The 16,760-nt window shown below is 35.2% G+C and overlaps 1 long non-coding RNA gene across 1 annotated transcript in view; it reads right to left on the bottom strand.

Moving 5' to 3' along the window:
* LOC147575682 (uncharacterized) overlaps positions 1–16,760 on the bottom strand; it is a 132,069-nt gene that overhangs the window by 17,247 nt on the left and 98,062 nt on the right. Inside the window, exons 2-3 of the long non-coding RNA XR_015242642.1 lie at positions 14,316–14,491; positions 11,426–11,475 (exon numbers count right to left, since the gene is read on the bottom strand). This is a non-coding gene — a long non-coding RNA (uncharacterized LOC147575682). The remainder of the gene's footprint in view (positions 1–11,425; positions 11,476–14,315; positions 14,492–16,760) is intronic.

Here is a 16,760-nt window from a genome sequence, read left to right as displayed (position 1 = left end):
CTTGAGATGAACAAAAATAAAAACACAAATACCAAAACTTACAGGATGCAGCAAAAGTAGTTCTTAGAGGGAAGTGCATAGCAATAAGTGCCTACATTAAGAAACAAGAAAGATCCTAATTCTACACCTTAAGGATCTAGAAAAAGAAGTACAAACTGAGTATAAAGCTAGTGGAAGAAAGGGAGTAATAAGGAATGGAACAGAAATAAATGAGATAGAAAACAGAAAATCAGTAGGTGAGACTAACCAAACTAGGAGTTGTTTCTTTGAAAACATAAGCGAAATTGATAAATCTTTACCTAGATAAACCAAGAAATAAAAATAGGACCCAAATCAACAAAATTATAACTGAAAAAGAAAATATTACAAATGACATCAAAAATAAAAAAATCATGAGTTTACTATGAACAACTATACCCCCCAAAAACCAGGCATCCTAGAATAAAATGGGAAAAAAATTAGAGCCATAAACCACCAAGACTGACACAAGAAGAAATAGAAAGTCTGAATAGATCAATTAATAATAACAAGATTGAGTCAGTAAGCAAAAATCTAATGAAGAAAAACCCAAGACCAAATGGTTTCCTTTCGGTAAATTTTTGGTAAATTTGGTAAATTTTACCAAACATTTAAAGAATTAATGCCAGCCCTTCTCAAACTCTTCCAAAAAAATGAAGAGGAGGGAATATTCCCAGACTCATTTTATCTGGTCATTGATACCAAAGCCAGAGAACGACACTACCAAAAAACTATAGAACAATGTCCCTGATGAATAAAAATGCAAAAATTCTAAATAATTCTCAATACGAGCAAACTAAATTTGGCACATTAAAAGGATCATTCACCACAATCAAGTGGAAATATGTGTGGGATACCAGGATGGTTCAACAAAATCAAATCAAGCTATGTGAGACATCACATTAATAGAATAAAAGAAAAACTCGTATAATCATCTCAATAGATACATTTGAGAAAATTAAACACCCATTTATCATAAAACCTCTAAACAAATTATGTACCAAAGGAATGTACCTTGACATAATAGAGGCCATATATGATAAGTCCACAGCTCACATCAAACTAAATGGTGATAGGTTGAATTATTTTCCTCTAAGATCAGGAACAAAACCAAACAAGTGCCTACTCTCACCACTCCTATTCATCATAGTACCAGAAGTCCTAGCTAGAGCAATCAGGAAAGAAAAAGAAAAGCATCAGAATTGGAATGGAAGAAATAAAATCGTCTCTATTTGCAGGGGACATGATGTTATAGAGAGTCAATCCTAAAAACTCCACAAAAAAACCCTGTTAGATCTAATCAATAAATTCAATACAGTGTCAGGATACAAAATTAACACACAAAAAATAAGCAGCATTTCCAGACACTAACAACAAATTACCCGAAAAATAAATTGTAAAAATCCCATTTACAAGAGCATCAAAAACAATAAAATACTTAGGAATGAATTTAGGAGGGAAAAGATCTCTCCAAAAACAAGATATTGATGAAAGGAATAAAAGACACAAATAAATAGAAAGGTATCCCATGTTCATAGATTGGAAGAATCAAAATGTCCATACTACCAAAAGCCATCCATAGATTCAATACAATTCTTTTTTTTTTTTTAATTTTTTTTTTCAACGTTTATTTATTTATTTGGGACAGAGAGAGACAGAGCATGAACGGGGGAGGGGCAGAGAGAGAGGGAGACACAGAATCGGAAGCAGGCTCCAGGCTCTGAGCCATCAGCCCAGAGCCTGACGCGGGGCTCAAACTCACGGACCGCGAGATCGTGACCTGACTGAAGTCGGACGTTTCACCGACTGCGCCACCCAGGCGCCCCTAGTTCTTACAATGATTCAAGTAGCATTTTTTGCAGAGGGAAAAAAAAAACAATCCTAAAATTTATATGGAACCACAAAAGATCCAAATAGCCAAAAGAATCCTGAGAAAGAACAAAATGGAAGGCATCATACTTCCTGATTTTAAGCTATGTTAATCAAAACAGTATGGTACTGGCATAAAAACAGACAATAGATCAATGGAACAGAATTGAGAGCCCATAAATAAACCCAAGCATATACAGTCACCTTATGTTTGGCAAGGGAGCCAAAGATACTCAGTCTAGAAAAGACAATCTTTTCAATAAATGGTTCTGGAAAAATTGAATTTTCACAAGAATGAAGACCTCTACCTTATAACACCTAAATTAACTAGTAATGTATTAGAAATTTAAACATTTACATAAATTGACTAGTAATGGATTAGAATTTTAAACATAAGACTTGAACCAGGAAACTCCTTAAAAAAGCTCCTTGACATGGTCTTGGCAGTGAGTTTCTAGATATACCTAAAGCATAAGCAGCAAAATAAAAATAAACAAGTAGAATTACATAAAACTAAAGAGCTTCTGCACAGCAAAAGAAAGTGAAAGACAATGGAAAAATTACTTGCAAATCATATACCTGATAAGGTGTTAATGACCAACATATGCAAAAATGCATAAAATTTCAATATATACTATTTAAAAGATAAATCTTTATAAAAAATTGTATGTTTATGCAATACTTCAAAAATATTTATTGAGCTTTCCCTAAAATTCTCAATGTCAGTGATACAAGGGAAAACTGAATGTTCATAAATATCTACTCTAGAAAACTTCCTATAATTATTCATGTACCTTTATTCAAATATAATTAGCCCAATCTATACATATTTTAAAGTATAAAATCAGGTATATTTATCCATCTTGAATTAAAAAACACAACACATTCATTTATCTTCCACCAAAAGGAAAAAGACCTGTTATTCAATATTTCTTGATAATCTATGCCAATATAAATTTCTTATATTTATAGGCATTAAGTGTGAAACACATCAAATAATAAAGTCTTAGATATATAATTGTGTGATTTATGTTTTATCTAATTTTCAACACCAGCAGACCCACACATATGAATAATTACAACTCTGGCATATATACATTTTATTTTATTTTTTAATTTATTCTGAGAGAGAGTGGAGGAGTGACAGAGGGAGAGAGAGAGAATCATGAGCAGGTTCCATGCTGTCAGCGCAGAGCCCAACGTGGGGCTTGTACTCACAGACCATGAGATCATGACCTGAGCCAAATCGAGAGTTGGACGCTTAACCAGGTGTCCCACATATATACTTTTCCAATTCCCAAAACTCTCAACTTTATTGCAGTATGAAGGAGAAATGGCTCATTAAGAATATCATAGCCCTAGGGCACCTGGGTGGCTCAGTCAGTTAAGCATCTGACTTTGGCTCAGGCTCAGGTCATCTCATGGTTTGTCAATTTGAGTCCTGCTTTGCAGCAGGTGAGCTGGAACCCCACTTCAGGTGAGCCCTGCTTCTTTCTCTTTCCCTCTCTGCCTCTCAATCTCTGCCCTTTGCTCACTTAATATGTGCTCTCATAAATAAATAAATAAATAAATAAACAAACAAACAAACAAACAAAGCCCTAAAGGGTTAGTATCCACACTATATAAAGAACTTACACAAATCAACACCAAAAAAACAAATAATCCAATTAAAAATGGACAGAAGACTGAGACAATTCTCCAAAGAAGATATGCAGATTGTCAACATCATTAATCAGGGAAATGCAACTCAAAACTACAATGAGCTGTCACCTCACACCTGTCAGAATGGCTAAAATCAACAAGAAACAACACGTGTTGGTGAGGATATGGAGAAAAAGGAACCTAGTGCACTGTTGGTGGGAATGTAAATTGGTGCAGACATGGTGGAAAATAGTATGGAGGTTCCTCAAAAATTTAAAAATAGAACTATGGGTCTAGGAATCACATACTGGGTATTTACCCCAAGAATACAAAAACAGTAACCCGAAAGGATATATGCACCCCTATGTTTTTGCAGCATTATTTACAATAGCCAAATTATGGAAGCAGACCAAGTGTCCATCCATAGATGAATGGATTAAGAAGTAGTATATATAATTTATATATACGTTATACACACACACACACACACACACACACACATACATACACAGAAGGGAATACTATTCAGCCATAAAAAAGAATGGATTCTTGCCATTTGCAACAACATGAGTGTACCTACAGGGTATACTACTAAGTGGAATAAATCATAGATAGACAAATAACATATGATCTCACTCATGTTGAATTTAAGAAATAAAACAAAGGAAAAGAAAGACAAAATAAGAAAAAGACTCTTAACTATAGAGAATTAATGGTTACCAGAGGGGAAGTGGGGGGGGGGGGGAAATAGGTGAAGGAGATTAAGAGTACACTTATCATGATGAGCACTGAGTAATTTATAGAATTGTTGAATCACTATATTGTACACCTGAAACTAACATACTAGTGTATATCAACTATACTGGAATTAAAATTTAAAAAAATAAAAATAATTTCATGGGTTCAGAGTTCTGAGTTTTTAAATACAAGTAGTCATTCCTTTTAAAAATAGTTCTAGATTGAACAATCCTAAAATATATATATTTATAAATATGTGTTTATAAATATATGTTTATAAATATAAATATATATATATATATTTTTTTAACCTTTTATATCAGGTAACCAAAATATCTTATAATACCCTGAAAAATGTTTGAAAAAGACACAACTTAAAATATCACTGGTGAAAACTAATATGATTTTTATTTTAGAAGTTAGAAAACATTTAAGTCTACCCTGGACATTTGTTTTCTCTTGAACATAAATTAATACCCAAAGAGATCACTATTTCCCATTATTATATATTGTATACAAGAAAACTTAGAATTTTACTTCCTTCAACACAATAAAATGTTCCTTGTTATATTTTCATTTTACTGGATCATGTGAAATATTTTACTATTGAACTTAGTTTTGATTTTTGCGTGAAGAGAACATTCTGATTAGAACAGGAACAATATGTTCCTGGGTGTTCCCTTTGAATGGCTCACAAGGAATAAAGAATATGAATCTTTTATCAGAATGCTTGGTAATCCGAAATGGAAGCCTAGATACTAAATAATATTTTCTCTTTAAATTTTCATTTGCAGGTAAAAATAGCTGACCTACATAATAAATATTGTCATCATGTAGAGAATACGATAAAACATAAAAACAGAATATGTTTTTAATATATTTTAACAGTACCTGAGTTGGTCTCTTAACTCTTCCTTGCCCATCTGTGACTATGGTCTTGTCATTTACTTGCTTAAATCTCAAATTTTTGTAATTACTATAATTACAATACCTACTTTTATGGTTGTAGTAAAACTTAATGAGATCAATATTTATATTGATAAATTACTATAATAACAGCCATTATAAGTTTATAATAAAAATTAGGTTATTATATATATGTTAAAAACTAGGACATTCAATTAAGCACTTCTACATACTGTAACATTAAACACTAAACACCTGACCCAAGACCTAGTTAATTATGCATGATTTTTTCATATTGTAAGATGCAGTGTTTCTTTACTCCCCTCTAACATTTTATTAAATCAACTACATGTATTTCAATGGTTAAACTTAGGTAACTTCCTGCATTAGTCCTCATTCTATAGATGAGGAAAGTGGATCCCACAGAAGCTAAATGATTAGCCCAAGATCAGACCACGAAAATGTGTACATCAGTTTACTTCCAGATTTAACTCCATTTGTTTATCTTGCCAACTAGACCATACATTGTGTGAAAATTTCAGAAGCTAGATGGAGTTTACAGTTTTCACCTGTCTTTGTGTGTGTGTGTGTGTGTGTGTGTGTGTGTGTGTAGTATTCAATCTCAGTCTCAGATCCAGAAGATACTTAAAAAAAATCTCCTTCTCTATTTTCACTTAACATAGTTGTTAAAATCCCTCTGCATTACAGTGTATTTGTGTAATCTGCTGTAAGGTAGAGCCTCTGGGGTGCACATCCACAGATTTGCTCAGTCTGCTCTCCCCGGGAGCAAAGCCCAACCACACCCATCTTTCAGCCCCCAGAAACAATCCTGCAACAAATACCCCGGCTCTTGCGTGGGAACTTCCCTGGGAGATGACTGGGAACAGGGTTAGCATAAATTAAAATACATATACACAAAACAAAGGACACACTGTGCAACAATACACTTAAAAAGCTACACAAAATCCTCCTTCAAGTGGCTGCACGGGGCAGAGGTGAATGGGATGGGATAGGAGGGTAAAAAGGAATGTATACACGGAAAGAATGGCTTCACATGGAGGAACGAATGTGATAAGAAATAAGTGAGATTAATTAAGCCTGCAGCACAGAGCCCCAAAGAAGAAGAAGAAAAAAAAAAAATATATATATATATATATATATATATATTGTTCTGCTGGGCTTCCCATTGCCATTTCATTCCAATAGAATGAGGGCTGTCACTTCATCACTTTTCAGAGCATATATGTGTAGACAACAATAAAGCTGAACGAGAGGAATAAACTGCCAAATATTCAAAAAACAAATATAAAAGGTAAAGGATGGTAATCTAATGAGCGCTGTGCATGGATTTAAGAGGAGAGAAAACTAACAGAAGATCAGGATCTAAACCTTTCCACAAAACCTGGAGAGGATTTAGCAGAGGATAGGACACGCCTGCCAAGTTTGGTGTGTCCGAAGGGGAACCGAAGTGCTGGGCAATGGAGGTGGCTCGTAAAGTAAGAGGAGAACAAAGTCATGATAAAGGATTGCAGGAAATTGGTGACCTTCACATTATTCAGGGCAAGCAGAATGAAATCATTAGAGTGACTTAGATTAGAAATACGGAGAGACTGGGCTGCTGGACTTCTGTCCGTATTGCTGCGCTGGTTGTGTCTTCATTTTAGAGAACTCTGGATGGCTCTACTGAATGTTGGCGCTGTTATGGACACAGACAGTGCTGTCTTTGCCTATGTGGTCCAGTTGAGGTGTCAGACCAGAAATAATTAAGACGAGCACATAATTACAAAGGGCCCTTAAGCACTGGAAGGAAAAGAAACATGAAAAGAACATCTTTACATTTGTTTCATTCAAACTTCCTATACTTAGGCTTGAAAATCCCCTGCCACACTAAAACCTCTTCTTGGGAAGCCTCCAGTATATCCTAACATCCAACATAGAGGTTAGGAAGTAATAGATATTAAATGAACAGTCTGGTTGTTATAGTCAATTCAGATCTGGGGTCTGTGGTCACTGCCCGTGTCCCCGTGCGAACCTGCAGATTTGGCCTCTTTCTTATTTTAACTCATCTTACCCGAAACACTTACAACTTTTTCATAGATAAATGTGAATTTCAGTCTATCGTTATTCTCACAATCCTAAAATTAGTGAGGTGCAAATTAATGAGATTTACCAAAGTATATTTAGGGCTAGAAAAGGATTTCTGTGTCCTTCCAAATAAAGGCTTGTTTATAAATTAGCTGTTAATTTAGATAATTACTGGTTTGTAGGTTTAAACAAAGTGCCTCTCACATTCATCATCGCTGATGATATCAGACTTTTGAAAAGATTCATCTTTTGACACCAGAAGGCATTAAAATGTGAGGCCAGAATTAGCTAAACTGTAATAATGTGATAATTGCTAAGTGTAAAGCCACACCAACAATGTATCTAGCAAAACACTAACACTTTTAGTGTGAACTTATGGTGTTCAGTAGTAGCTTATTCTTTCCATCTGTTGAAGTGATTTTCCTTCTTTTGATTCTTCTCAAACTAGAAGACGATGCATTAATTTTGCATGTTATGCTAACAGGTACGGGCTACAATGAAATAAGAACTTCTTTAGCTGCAAGCTATTTTACATATGTATTACTAGTAAAAGCTGTTATCACAACTATGTTCAATATATGTTCAATGGGAGCTAAAGTTATGAATTTGAGTCTCACTGTTGGTAGCTTTTTCTCATTAGACCGGGCGTTCTGACAGTTGACTAGACATTACAGTCATTTGAGAAGCTTTTAAAGATACTCATGCACAAGTGCCCCCTTTAACAACTGACTCAGATTCTGGAGATGAGACTTGAATATTAGTATTTAAAAAATCTTCTGAAGTGTTTCTATCATGCAGACAGAAAATCAATGTATTAGACATTAAACCTTATTATATTTTATCCATCTCTATAGTCTTTCACCCAGAATTGTAGCAAGCCCCTAAATGAATGTTAGTTTGATAAAGAAATCCATGCATTACCTAAAGCATGAATATCATCTTAGAGTTAGGTGATTCTTCTTCCCATTACCAGAAGACTTTTATTTTTCAATTACGAGGCTCACTCTTATCACCTACATCTTGGTTTGTGGGGAACAGGTATCTAGAGTGTGGACACTACTTGACCGTGATTTACGTCTCTTTAACGTAAAATATTCACTAGTATTTTGAAAGCTCTCTTACATAGAAAAGCTATTGCTAAATAGAGAAAACAAAACAAGAGTATTGAATTACACTAGGGGGAAAAGAGCTCAATAAAAGGATGAAACTGAAAAGTATATCCAATTAACAACCCAGAAAATTGAGTGATTCAGCTTGTATTAATTTTGTAAGTAAATCATTTGAGATTTAAATACTTTTGTATCGGTTAAAACGCAGTCAACATTTTGCATTAGAAAATAAACATTTCTACAATTTGACCTATCACTGAGAAGCATAGAAAATTGGGAATACTGTGTATATGAAGCATTCATAATAATTCCACCTAGAAATTTTTTTTTATCCCATGGGGGAAAAGAAGATCTACAGAAAAGAATCCAAATGACCTAAATGAGGGAGGATTGGTTAACTAAACTTATATTCAAGGAAATAAATATCACATATTCCCTTGAAATACCAAGTATGAGAGCTACACAGCAACATGAAAACCGGATATGGCAATTGAAAAGCAGAGTATATTATTTGCAAACAATGATTGCAATTATGCGTAAAACTGCCTAAATGTTGGAAATCAATGCACTGAAGGATACCACAGTGCAGTGGATAATTTGACTTTTTCCCTTTATTTTTCCTTCTTTATGTAATGTGATCTTACTTCACAAATTGTAAAATGTTCCTTGGCAAACCTTATCTCAATCATCCTTTAGCCTTCCTGACACTATTTCTGCAGTGTGAACATCCATGTGTCTTCGTAATTATTTTTTTAATGTTTTTATTTTTATTATTGAGACACAGAGAGAGACAGAGCATGAGCAGGGGAGGGGCAGAGATGGGGAGACACAGAATCTGAAGCAGGTTCCAGGCTCTGAGCTGTCAGCACAGGGCCCGACGCGGGGCTCAAACTCATGAACTGCAAGATCGTGACCTGAACCCAAGTCAGACACTTAACCAACTGAGCCACCCAGGCATCCCCGTAATCATTTATTTTATACTCCTTTCTTCTTAGGCACTAGAGCCATAATCTTGTAAATTTGGCTGACACCTGTTCTGTCTATAATAGCTTTGCTTATTACCCTATTATTCATTAGGCTTTTCTTCTACTGTATTTATTAAAGTGGTCAGTTATTTTCAGTATTTTAATCTGGCCATAGATGTTATTGGTCCTGCAGTATGGGAATGAAGTCTCAGTTAAATTTCACAAATTACATATTTTGAAATTATGTATTCACAGAGATGTCAATGAAATGATGAAAAAAGAATGTTTACCTTCTAACATGTATACATCAAATTGTTTGTTTTGTAAATATGCCTTAAGAAAAGAACTCATCCAAAACACTGAATTTCTTAATTTGTTCATTTCTTTAATTAAGCCCTATGTTTTCTCTTATGAGCCCCCAAATATGTATTCGCTCTATAACATAGAGAATTAATATTCCATTTTCATTTATTTGAAATCTGTTGACTTAGGGAGTTTGAAACCTCATATTTGACAGTTTCAATTAAGAATTAATTTCACCTAATTATACTTTGAAGAATTTGCTACTATAAATTTAAAAAACTCAGCAGTGAAAAGTGACAGAATTTTCTTTGCTTTCAACGATAAGTCAAAATGTGGAAGCGTTGCTTGCTATTACAAAATCTTATTTCCGTGAGGACTATGTTCATTCCCATCCACCGCCAGAAACAGTGATGACCTTTCATCAGAGAAAAACTGATATTTGACAACTGCAATCAAATAATCCAAATTACAATATTCCTATGAGTTGATGCTGTTTTGGGTCAATCCTCTCTGGTGCTCAACTGCTTGTATGTAGAGGTGTAGAACATGGAAATATTTTGTGTACTGAACACGTAGTTCAATACTTCTATTTCTAGGTTTCAAACATGAAATGTTCCCAAATACTTTTCCGCATTGAACTCTGATTCCCAAACTTTCCGTTGGAGAACAGCACAAATCCCCTTTGCAAAATAAATTACAGGATCGTGTTCATCCTTTGTGCTTGGGATTATATTCTCTCCACAGAAAAGGGCAGCAAGTATTAAAATACGATCATACACACTCATTCTCATACAATATAACACAGTCCATCCTCTTGGTCACAGAGTTTGTCAGCCTTACGTCTTCAAATTTTTTTTTCTCTCCCCAAGAGAAATTACCCAAGCAACGTTCCTCACAGTCAAAGATCTTACAATAATATGTACCTCAGAAATCAGCATGTCTGATTGCTCCAGAAGTCTATGTACTCAAACAGCACGTGATTTAACCCCTTCCCCCACACACCCAATGTACTATATTGAAACCGCAGGGCAATAAAGACCCCATATAGAAAGGAGATCATTGAAAATATTTATGAAATCTAACTCATGAAATCTAACTCTATTATGCTATTATGCTCTGTTATGGGAAATGCTTATTTGACCTTGGTTCTGCCCCCTGAAAAGAGTTGCCTATTCTGCAGTTTTCGGTTTTGTTTTGTTAATTTTTTTAACGTTTATTTATTTTTGAGAAGAGAGAGACACAGAGCATGAGCAGGGGAGGAAAGACAAAGAGGGAGACACAGAATCTGAAACAGGCTCCAGGCTCTGAGCTGTCAGCACAGAGCCCAACGCGGGGCTCGAACTCACCGGCCGTGAGCTCGAACTCACGGACCGTGAGATCATGACCTGAGCGGAAGTCGGATGCTTAACCGACTGAGCCACCCAGGCGCCCCTACCTATTCTGCAGTTTTATATGGTCCTTGGTTTTACTTTATAGGAGGTCCATATATATCCATACTGTATCCATATTTGAATGGCAATGGATATTATGGTCATGATTCCATCTCAAGGTGCTGACAGCATGCTCAGCCAGCTTTCTGCCCATGGAAATTTAGAAGCATGAGAATGGATGGATTCAGTTGAGTTTGGAAAATTACTCTTTTATCCCAGGCCAGAGGTTCATTTGCCGGTATAACATTCACAAAAATTTAGTAGTCTTTTTTTTTTTAATTCCATTAACTTACACAAGTCAATTGTCACATCTGTAAATCTTTTGAAGATGTTCCATTATCTCCGAACTATTCATACTTACCTTCAATCTGGGAGATGTTCTGGTAGAAGGACAATATCAAGCTCTTCTCCCTGTGCCAAATAATTTACAGGGAACATAATTTAGGAGATTAAGAGCTTTTAACAACAGACTTGATGACTACACCATTGATTTGATCCTTACCAGAAAATTCAGCTTTAACTGACATTTATTTTTCAAATAAATGATGAAGAAAAGAGAATGAGGTCTTGCCATTTGTTACAACATGGATGCACCTACAGGGTTATTATGCTAAGTGAAGTAAGGGAGAGAAAGACAAATACCATATGACTTCATTTACGTGGAATCTAAAACTGTGAAACCTGAAACCATTAAATTCCTAAAAGAAAACACAGGAAGTAATCACTTGGATATCAGACTTAGCAGCATAGTTATGGAACATTTCTTCAGGCAAAGGAAAAAAAAAGCAAACACAAATGATTGGGACTATACCACAATCTCATTTACAAATAATATACCTGAAAAGGGGTTAGTATTCAAAATATATAAAGAACTCACAAAACTTATAGCAGAAAAATAAACAATTTGATTGAAAAATGGTCAGTAGACCTAAATAGATATTTTTCCAAAGATGATATACAGAATGGCCAACAGACTCATAAAAAGATGCTCAACATCTCTCATCATCAGGGAAATGAAATTTAAAACCCACAATATGATATCACTTTATACCAGTCAAAATGGCTAAAATCAAAAAGACAAGAAATAATGAGTTGGTGAGGATGTGAAGAAAAGGGAACACTCATGCACAGTTGGTGGGAATGCAAACTGGTACAGCTACTGTAGAAGAGGATGGAGGTTTCTCAAAAAAATAAAAATGTAAATATTATATGATTTAGTAATTCCACTATTGGATATTTGCCAAAATTAAAAAAAAACATTAATTTGAAAAGATATACAAACCCCTTTTTATTGAAGCATATTTATAGTATCCAAGGTATAGAAGCAACCCAAATGCCCATAGAAAGATGAATGGATTAAAAAGATGTGCGCATGTGCACACACACACACACACACACACACGCCTATTATTCACCATAAAAATAAGAATGAAATATTGCCATTTGCAACAACATAGGTGAAGCTTGAGTGTGTAATGCTAAGGTAAATAACCCAGTCAGAGAAAGACAAATACCAAATGATTTCACTCATATGGAATTTAAGAAACAATTGAGCAAAGGGTGGGGGCGGGGGAGGAGAGAGACAAACCAAGAAATAGACTCTTAACGATAGACAACAAACTGATGGTTACCCGAGGGGAGAAGGGTGGGGAGGTGGGTGAAATAGGTGATGGGGATTAAAGAATACACCTATCATGATGAGCACTGAGTAATGTATAAAATTGCTGAATTACCGTATCATATATGTGAAACTAATATAACACTGTATGTTAACTATATTTAAATTTTTTAAAAATAATAAAAAAGAAAAATATGTGAAAAAATATACACAGTGTGTGTGATATGTATATTTATATTTAAAAAGATGTGATTATATATATATATATATATATATATATATATATATATATTACACATACACACAGTAATATTATTCAGCCATAAAAAAGAATGAGATTTTTGCCATTTGTGACAACCTAGATGGATCTTCAGGGTACTATGCTTAGTGAAATGTCAGAGAAAAGGATCATACAATTTTATTTATATGTGGAATCAAAAAAAATGAATAAACAAACAAAATGCAGAAACAGACTCATAAATACAGAGAACAAACTGGTGGTAGCCAAAGAAAGAGGGATAGGGGATGATAAAATAGATGAAGGGGATGCGGGGGGGGGGGGGGGGAAGGAATCACAGATACAATGTCCTCCAAAAAGTCATTGCTAGTAACAGCAGGGGACAATGTATGAGCTTTGCTGGCCAACAATTCTTCTTTCGGGTGCTTTATTAGAGGAGAAACCGTAGTTTGCTTGACTAGAATAGTATTGATTAAACATAAAATCTCAAAATGTTAAATGTGTTCTGTTACAGAATTACCACTTGGAAAAATGATTCCATGTTTTTCTTTCTTTCTTTCTTTCTTTCTTTCTTTCTTTCTTTCTTTCTTTCTTTCTTTCTTTCTTCTCTTTCTTTCTTTCTTTCTTTCTTTTTCTTTCTTTTCTTTCTTTCTTTCTTAATTTCTAACTGTTTGGCATTATCAGGAAACAGTCTTACCAACCAGGGAACTGATACTTTTCAAGTCATAAGTTGTCCAACAGGAGCAGATGTGGTGACTGGAACACCATCTGAAGTAACTGTCGCCATGTGGTGACAGTCCCACGAGAACATTACCATTTGAGATTGTGTTCCCTTCCCAAAGAATCTCTCTGTGGTTTGTAATTGTAACTTGAATCACCTCCTCATTGCAGGTGTCACGCTGCTCATGACACTGAGTTTTCCACCTTCCAGAAACCTCTTACATACTCCGTAAACCATTAACAAGTTGACCTTACCCAATGAAACAAGATGCCTACATTTTTTTCCTAAACACCAGAGAGCCCTGAGAATACGTATTATAATATATGACATAACATACGATCATGACATATATCACATTTCTCTGATGTATAGACTTAAAGCTTAAAACATCAAGCTTCAGTGATACTGGACCCATATGGAAACACACACATAGAGGACCATGACGAAGCGTATTTGGAGTTGTAGAGCACACATAAAGAATATACTACTGTCATCACAAAGATGAGTATGTTGTCTATATGATATTTTTCTCTTCCCTTACATTTGACTTTTTACTGATTCTAGTTTTTAAGATGTGAAGATTTTTATCTCAATGAAACCATACGTTAATAAAGGGGGAAATGCTTTATATAAGCTAGAAGATGCTACTTTGACGTTATTCAACATGTGCTCACACATAAGGTGTCTCACTCTTCCTTTTGGATGAATCCCTGTTTTAGTCCTTCCATTGGACCTCTGTTTCTTCAGACTCCTTTTGGTCCACACAGTTGTTTGCATGTGTCAGTTCCACTATTTTTGCCTGGTATTGTCTGCTTCATTTATAGCGGGCACGTTGAAAGCCCGACAATTCCTTTGAAAAGAAAACAGAAATTCCATTATTTATAATTTGCTTTGATAAGGTCAGAAGAATGGCAACTTCTTCTGACAAAGGAGAAGAACATTTTAGGAAGAATTCAGATGAAGCATCTCTTCAACTGGGACTCTTTATTTCTGCAACAAAATATGATTAGCATATAACCATAAATGGAAACTTTATTTTTGTGTGACTAGAATGGCTGAAAAACAATGTAAATTTATGTTCTTGAATGAATGATCCATTTTCTGTTATGCAAATATGGTTTGTATGTATGCTTTCCAAAACAGGAAATCACATATTCACAAATGAAGAATAAAATAAAAATAAATGCGAGAAGAGCTGTTCCTCTGCTAAATTAGGATAAGTATTAAAAGTTAGCTATCTGCTTTTAATTATTTTTCTAAGAACAAAGGTTTTGTGCTGCTGAAGTCCTGCTGTGAACATTCCCTTTCTAAAAACCACATGGTTTGGGCTAAGATACTTGGAGTAAGGGTCCTACCCTGGGAAGAAACAGAATAAACCTATCATTAAATGACTGTATCTCCAACCAACCTTGTTATAAATATAAGATATGAATCAATATATTACACTAATTGGCCTCAGATTATCACTAATGTAGCTTCTCATAAAATGTGTTGGGCCAAGTTAACAGTACTGTTATTGTAGAAAACATCTAGTTTTTCATCATATTGTAATCCTTTAAGAAAAACATCTAAAACTATTTATTTAAATTTCAGAAAAATACCATCATGGTACTTTATGAAAATCACATAAAATGATACTAGTTAAAAATGTATAGTGGGGCGCCTGGGTGGCGCAGTCGGTTAAGCGTCCGACTTCAGCCCGGTCACGATCTCGCGGTCCGTGAGTTCGAGCCCCGCATCGGGCTCTGGGCTGGTGGCTCGGAGCCTGGAGCCTGTTTCCGATTCTGTGTCTCCCTCTCTCTCTGCCCCTCCCCCGTTCATGCTCTGTCTCTCTCTGTCCCAAAAATAAATAAAAACGTTGAAAAAAAATTAAAAAAAAAATGTATAGTTAAATTGTTTTCCAACAAGTAGGCAGACAACCAAAAATAGTATTCTTTCCCACATATTATACTGGTACCACTACCATTAATAATAATCAAGAGTCAGAGATCCAACAGTAAAAATAAAGCCATAAAGCATTAGAAAATACTGGGAAAACATTTGGATCCTTTTTAAATTACCAAACAGGGCAAGTTTTTCTAAGCACAATCTCATTCATGAGATCAGAGCTTTAAAATGTCATCACATAAGTATACAACTTGTGTGTGTGCAGAAGAATGAAACTAGACCACTTTCTCACACCATTCACAAAAATAACTCAAAATGGATGAAGGACCTGAATGTGGACAGGAAACCATCAAAACCCTAGAGGAGAAAGCAGGAAAAAACCTATGTGACCTCAGCCGCAGCAATTTCTTACTCGACACATCTCCAAAGGCAAGGGAATTAAAAGCAAAAAATGAAGTATTAGGGCCTCATCAAGATAAAAAGCTTCTGCACTGCAAAGGAAACAATCAACAAAACCAAAAGGCAACTGACAAAATGAGAAAAGATATTTGCAAATGACATATCGGACAAAGGGCTAGTATCCAAAATCTATAAAGAGCTCACCAAACTCCACACCCAAAAAATAAATAAGCCAGTGAAGAAATGGGCAGAAAACATGAATAGACACTTCTCTAAAGAAGACATCCAGATGGCCAACAGACTCAAAAAAGATGCTCATCACACATCATCAGGGAAATACAAATCAAAACTACAATGAGATATCACCTCACGCCCATCAGAGTGGCTAAAATGAACAAATCAGGAGGCTATAGGTGCTGGCGAGGATGTAGAGAAACGGGAACCCTCTTGCACTGTTGGTGGGAATGCAAACTGGTGCAGCCACTCTGGAAAACAGTGTGGAGGTTCCTCAAAAAATTAAAAATAGACCTACCCTATGACCCAGCAATAGCACTCCTAGGAATTTACCCAAGGGATACAGGAGTGCTGATGCATGGGGGCACTAGTACCCCAATGTTTATGGCAGCACTTTCAACAATAGCCAAATTATGGAAAGAGACTAAGTGTCCATCCACTGACGAATGGATAAGAAGATGTAGTTTATATATACAATGGAGTACTACTTGGCAATGAGAAAGAATGAAATCTGGCCATTTGTAGCAACGTGGATAGAACTGGAGAGTGTTATGCTAAGTGAAATAAGGCATACAGAGAAAGACAGATACCATATGTTT

Source organism: Puma concolor, chromosome D3 (genome assembly GCF_028749965.1).
Source record: "Puma concolor isolate L17-30 chromosome D3, mPumCon1.1.hap2, whole genome shotgun sequence".
NCBI classification, from domain to species: Eukaryota; Metazoa; Chordata; class Mammalia; order Carnivora; family Felidae; genus Puma; species Puma concolor.
Note: the sequence above shows the minus strand (reverse complement) of the source record. Positions and strands in the feature narration are given on the sequence as shown.